Source organism: Triticum dicoccoides, chromosome 1B (genome assembly GCF_002162155.2).
Source record: "Triticum dicoccoides isolate Atlit2015 ecotype Zavitan chromosome 1B, WEW_v2.0, whole genome shotgun sequence".
NCBI classification, from domain to species: Eukaryota; Viridiplantae; Streptophyta; class Magnoliopsida; order Poales; family Poaceae; genus Triticum; species Triticum dicoccoides.
Window position 1 is genome coordinate 453,103,630 of NC_041381.1, and position 6,713 is coordinate 453,110,342.

A 6,713-nucleotide genomic window follows, 5' to 3' on the forward strand; every position below is an offset into this window, starting at 1 on the left:
TATTCCCTTCCTTCATATCAATAATCGCACCAATCGTTCTAAGGAAAGGTCTACCAAGAATAATAGGACAAGAAAGATTGCAATTTATATCAAGAACGATAAAATCTATGGGCACCAAATTTTTATTTGCAACAATGAGAACATCATTGATCCTCCCCATTGGCTTTTTAATGGTGGAATACGGAAGGTGCAAATTTAAAGAGCAATCATCAAGATCATGGAAACCTAGAATATCACATAAAGTTTTCGGAATCGTGGAAACACTAGCACCCAAATCACATAAAGCATAACACTGATGATCTTTAATTTTAATCTTTATAGTAGGTTCCCACTCATCATAAAGTTTTCTAGGTATAGAAACTTCCAAATTAAGTTTTTCATCATAAGATTGCATCAAGGCATCAACAATATGTTTGGTAAAAGCTTTATTTTGACTATAAGCATGAGGAGAATTCACAACGGATTGCAACAAGGAAATACAACCTTCTAAAGAACAATTATCATAATTAAATTCCTTGAAATCCAAGATAGTGGGTTCAATGCTATTTAAAGTCTTGACCTCTCCAATCCCACTTTTACCAAATTTAGCATCAAGATCTAAAAACTCTGAATCATTGGGACGCCTTTTAACTAAAGTTGACTCATCTCCAGTCCCATCATTACTAAGATTCATATTGAAAAACAAAGATATAATAGGGGATACATCAATAACTTTAAGATCTTCATCATTATTTTCATGGAAACTAGAAGAACACGCCTTTACAAAGCAATCTTTCTTAGCACGCAATCTAGTGGTTCTTTCTTTGCACTCATCAATGGAAATTCACATAGCTTTGAGAGACTCATTGATATCATGCTTAGGAGGAGTATATCTAAGTTCCAAAGAATCAACATCAAGCGAGAGTCTATCAACGTTCCTAGCCAAATCATCAACTTTGAGCAATTTTTCTTCAAGCAAGGCATTAAACTTCTTTTGAGAGATCATAAATTCTTTCACACTATTCTCAAAATCAGAGGGCATCTTATTAAAATTACCATAAGAATTATTGTAGGAATTTCCATAATTATTAGAGGAATTACTAGGGAACGGTCTAGGATCAAAGTTTCCTCTATAAGCATTGTTTCCAAAACTATTCCTACCAACAAAATTCACATCCATAGATTCATTATTATTCTCAATCAAAGTAGACAAAGTCATATCATTGGGATCAAGAGGAGCACTCTTAGTAGCAAACAATTTCATAAGTTCATCCATCTTTCCACTCAAAACATTAATTTCTTCTATAACATGCACTTTTTACTAGTAGATCTTTCGGTGTGCCATTGAGAATAATTAGCCATAATATTATCAAGGAGTTTTGTAGCTTCTCCTAAGGTGATTTCCATAAACGTGCCTCCCACGGCCGAATCTAAAAGATTTCTAGAAGCAAAATTCAATCCGGCATAAAAATTTTGTATGATCATCCATAAATTCAAACCATGAGTAGGGCAATTGCGAATCATCAATTTCATTCTTTCCCAAGATTGGGCAACATGCTCATGATCAAGTTGTTTAAAATTCATAATATCGTTCCTAAGAGTGATGATCTTAGCGGGAGGAAAATACTTAGAGATAAAAGCATCTTTGCACTTGTTCCACGAATCAATACTATTTTTAGGCAAAGACGAAAACCAAACTTTAGCACGATCTCTAAGGGAAAACGAAAATAACTTCAATTTAACAATATCATTATCCATATATTTTTTCTTTTGCATCTCACATAAATCAACAAAGTTGTTTAGATGGGTAGCGGCATCTTCACTAGGAAGGCCGGCGAATTGATCTTTCATCACAAGATTCAGCAAAGCAGTATTGCTTTCACAAGACTCAACATCATTAAGAGGAGAAATCGGAGTACTAAGGAAATTATTATTATTGGTATTGGAGAAATCACGCAATTTGGTATTATCTTGCGCCGTTGCGATAAGTAATCCAACACACAAGCAAACAAAAGGCAAGCGAAAGAGAGAGGAGATTGGGAAAGAGAGGGCGAATAAAACGGCAAGGGTGAAGTGGGGGAGAGGAAAACGAGAGGCAAATGGCAAATAATGTAAGTGCGAGGGAGATGAGTTTGTGATCGGTACTTGGTATGTCTTGACTTGAGCGAATACCTCCCCGGCAACGGCGCCAAAAATCCTTCTTGCTACGTCTTGAGCTTGCGTTGGTTTGCCTTGGAGAGGAAAGGGTGATGCAGCAATAGTAGCGTAAGTATTTCCCTCAGTTTTTGAGAACTAGGGTATCAATCCAGTAGGAGGTTCCTCAAAAGTCCCACGCACCTACACAAACAAACAAAGAACTCGCAACCAACGCAATAAAGGGGTTGGCAATCCCTTCACGGCCACTTGCGAAAGTGAGATCTGATAGAGATAGTATGATAAGATAAATATATTTTTGGTATTTTATGATATAGATTGGAAAAGTAAAGATGCAAATGAAAGTATATTGAAAGCTTACATGATAAAAGATAGACCCGGGGGGCATAGGTTTGACTAATGGCTTCTCTCAAGATAGCATAAGTATTACGGTGGGTGAACAAATTACTGTCGAGCAATTGATAGAAAAGCGAATAATTATGAGATTATCTAGGCATGATCATGTATATAGGCATCACGTCCCTGACAAGTAGACCGACTCCTGCCTGCATCTACTACTATTACTCCACACATCGACCGCTATCCATCATGCATCTAGAGTATTAAGTTCATAAAGAACAAAGTAACGCATTAAGAAAGATGACATGATGTAGAGGGATAAACTCATGCAATATGATATAACCCCCATCTTTTTATCCTCGATGGCAACAATACAATACGTGCCTTGCTGCCCCTGCTGTCACTGGGAAAGAACACCGCAAGATTGAACCCAAAGCTAAGCACTTCTCCCATGGCAAGAAAGATCAATCTAGTAGGCCAAACCAAACTGATAATTCGAAGAGACTTGCAAAGCTAACTTAATCACACATAAAAGAATTCAGAGGAGATTCAAATATTTCTCATAGATAAACTTGACCATAAACCCACAATTTGTCGGATCTCGACAAACACACTGCAAAAAGAGTTACATCGAATAGATCTCCAAGAAGATCGAGGAGAACATGGTATTGAGATCCAAAAAGAGAGAAGAAGCCATCTAGCTAATAACTATGGACCCGAAGGTCTATGGTAAACTACTCACAACTCATCGGAGAGGCTATGGTGTTGATGTAGAAGGCCTCCGTGGTTGATTCCCCCTCCGGTGGAGCGTCGGTGAAGGCTCCAAGATGGGATCTCACGGATACAGAAGGTTGCGGCGGTGGAAATAGGTTTTCGTGGCTTGTTCTGATGTTCTCGGGGTACATGGGTATATATAGGAGGAAGAAGTAGGTCGGTGGACGCCCGAGAGGCCCACGAGATAGGGGGCGCGCCCAGTAGGAGGGAGCGCGCCCTCCACCCTCGTGACCGCCTCGACTGCTTCTTGACTAGCACTCCAAGTCCTCTGGATCACGTTTGTTCCAAAAATCACTCCCCCGAAGGTTTCATTCCATTTGGACTCCGTTTGATATTCCTTTTCTTCGAAATACTGAAATAAGCAAAAAAAACAGCAATACGGGTTGGGCCTCCGGTTAGTAGGTTAGTCCCAAAAATGATATAAAAGTGTAAAGTAAAGCCCATAAACATCCAAAACAGGAAATATAATAGCATGGAACATTCAAAAATTATAGATACGTTGGAGACGTATCAGTGTCCCCCCTCAGGTATTTCTTCTGCTCAATATTTTTTATTAATTCCGAAAATGACTCTCGTGGAGTTACATGACTTTTGGAGCTGTGCAGAATAGGTCTCTAATATTTGCTCCTTTTCCAGCCTAGAATCCCAGCTGCCGGCATTCTCCTTGTTCATGGAAACCTTGTAAAATAAGATAGAATAGGCATAAGTATTGTGACATAAAGTGTAATAATAGCCCATAATGCAATAAATATCGATATAAAAGCATGATGCAAAATAGACATACCAACGGATCGCTGGATCAATGGGGCAACCATTACGGAGCTGGCGCCACTTGTTTACGGTCGTGTAAGGACACAAATTGCCAATAGAAGATGTGTTAGGGATGCACTATGGATGCAAGCCTGGATGGATAACATTAGCGAAGAGCTTGACACAGATGGGTTGGCTCAATTCATCAGGCTGTGTGAGATACTGCTAGATGTGCAATTGGCTCCGAACATGAAGGATAAGCCAGTCTGGAACTGGAACAGGGAAGGCAAATACACGGCCTCATCCGCGTACAAAATGATGTGTATTGGTGGGGGTTAGATTCCAACATTCTGCTGCAATTTGGAAGTGTTGTGCCCCACTGATGTGCAAGTTGTTCATGTGGCTTGCCATCCAGTATAGGCTCTGGATTTCGGACAGGAGATGGAGGCATGGGCTACAGGAGGAGAAATCACCGTGTTTTCTATGTGAGCAGGAGGAAGACATGGTGGACCACATCACGATGCAGTGCGTTTTTTCTCGTCAAGTTTGGCACATGTGCTTTGCCCGAATGGGGATTGATCTGGCTCTTTGCCCCTCAGCTCAAGCTAGAATTGGTGGATGCTGGTCGAAAGCGAGGAAGCGCATGCCAAAATTGCACCAGAAGGGGTTTGACTCCGTGGTCACATCAATCTGCCAGAACCTTTGGAAACAACGCAATGGCAGGGTGTTTGGCAGGACGGACTTACGGCACGTAGGGGGCACAGTGGACCTCATTTGGCAAGAGCTTGATATGTGGACTAGGGCCGGGGCCACCGGAGTAGCTACGTTTTGTGAGTAGTTGGGTTTTGTGTGTGAAGTCCATGGTAGGGTGGTGTGTAATGCTTACCTAGCGAATATGTAATCTCTTCTAAATATTATTCTCCCTTTTATAAAGCTAAGGTACGCCATTGGCGTATCCTCGAAAAAAGACAAAATGGCATTACGTTAAGCGGGGGGCCCTCTTTAAATTGTCAGTTCGGCAGTTGCTGTCCATTTCTTGCTAGAAGCTGGTTACTGTTCAAAAGTGATGATCTGGACTCTCATTTTTATGCATCGTTGGTGAATCTACTATAGCAACGGTCTGCTGGTTGTAGTGGCTGACTTGGCGTGCCAGTATCATGGACCAGTAATATTGACTCTTCTTTGTAGAGTTTGGATTTCAAATGAAATATGAAATGTTTGTACTTAACTGAAGGAATTGAAACTTCTAGCAGTCGTTGGTGTTTGCTTGTTCTACCAGTCTGGAGTACTTTTATTTAAGACGACAAGAGCATGGCCTTGGTGTTTGCCTGTTCTTGGTGATATATTCTGGTATACCTTTGTTTTCTTCTTTGTTGAGCGTACGTTGTACACTGCATATGTATAGGACTAGTGTCTGTATTTATACCGTTGTATCTCTCTCTCCCCCCGTATATTTGTACATCTTGGGAGACAAGTAGAGGCCGGTCCACCCTGTACCTATATATGTGCACCATGCACATGATCAATGATTATGGATTCGTGCAATCTCATTCTTCCTAACTAACATGGTATCAGTTTAGCACGCCGATCCCCTTCCCGCCTTCCGCACCAGGCGTCGTAGCACCCTACAGCCGCCGCCGATGCCTCCCTACCGTTGTTGCCACCGTTGTACACCGCCGCCGCCGCACCCCTTCCCCTTGCAGCCGCCGCTCTCCCCTCTATCGCTGCTGCCTCCCACCTCTAGTCGCCGCCGCGCACCAAAACTCTAACCCTACCCAGCGCCGCCGCCACTAGCCTCCACCCACCCGAGCCGCCGCACCCTCCCCTTGCCGTTGCTCCATGGCGTCCACCTCTGGCAGCTCCAACCTGTTCGCCGGACTCGTGCCCGACGCCGCTGTCGTCCGCGATCTCGACATCCACACCCGCGTTCCCATCAAGCTCGACCAATCCACCTCCTCGTACTACGTGTGGAAGACCTACTTCAACCTCGTCTTCCGCGAGTACCACCTCCTCGATCACGTCGACGGGACCGTGGATGGCGACCTCATGGTGGATGATCCGGACTGGGCGGCCACTGAGGCCTCCCTTATCCGGTGGTTTCTACCTCACCGTCTCCCCGGACATCTTCCACATGGTCGTCTCGGAGGATGATGACGCGTGTGCCGTGTGGACCAAGATCAACAATCTCTTCACCGACAATAAGCTTCAACGTCTTGTATTTTTGCAGCAGGAATTTTTCGGGTGCCATCAAGATGACTCCTCAATTGACGACTACTGCATGTGTCTCAAGCGCCTCACCGATGAGCTCCGTGACATCGGTGCCAAGATGTCGGATGACCTCATGCTTAGCACCCTCACCGCCGGCCTCAACGAGGATTTCGGCAACGTGGCCTTGAATCTCTCCTTGCTGCCGAACCCCGACCTTCCAGTCCGTCGCCGTGTATTTACGCTTGGAGGAACGCCGGATGAAGAAGGTCAAGGCTCGGGTCCATCGCACCGCCCTCACCGCCGGGACATCTCGCGGGCCGCTGCAGCCTGCTCCGCCCCAACCCTGCCCGTCGGTGCCACCGGGGTTCTTCCCCCTCCCGCCCGCTCCGCCCGCACCTCCCGCTCCTCAGCAACAGCAGCAGGGCGGGGGCGGCGGTCGCCGCAACCGGCACCGTGGGGGTAGGGGCGGCGGTCGCCCCCAATAGCAGCAGCAGCAGCCGGGGTACGGG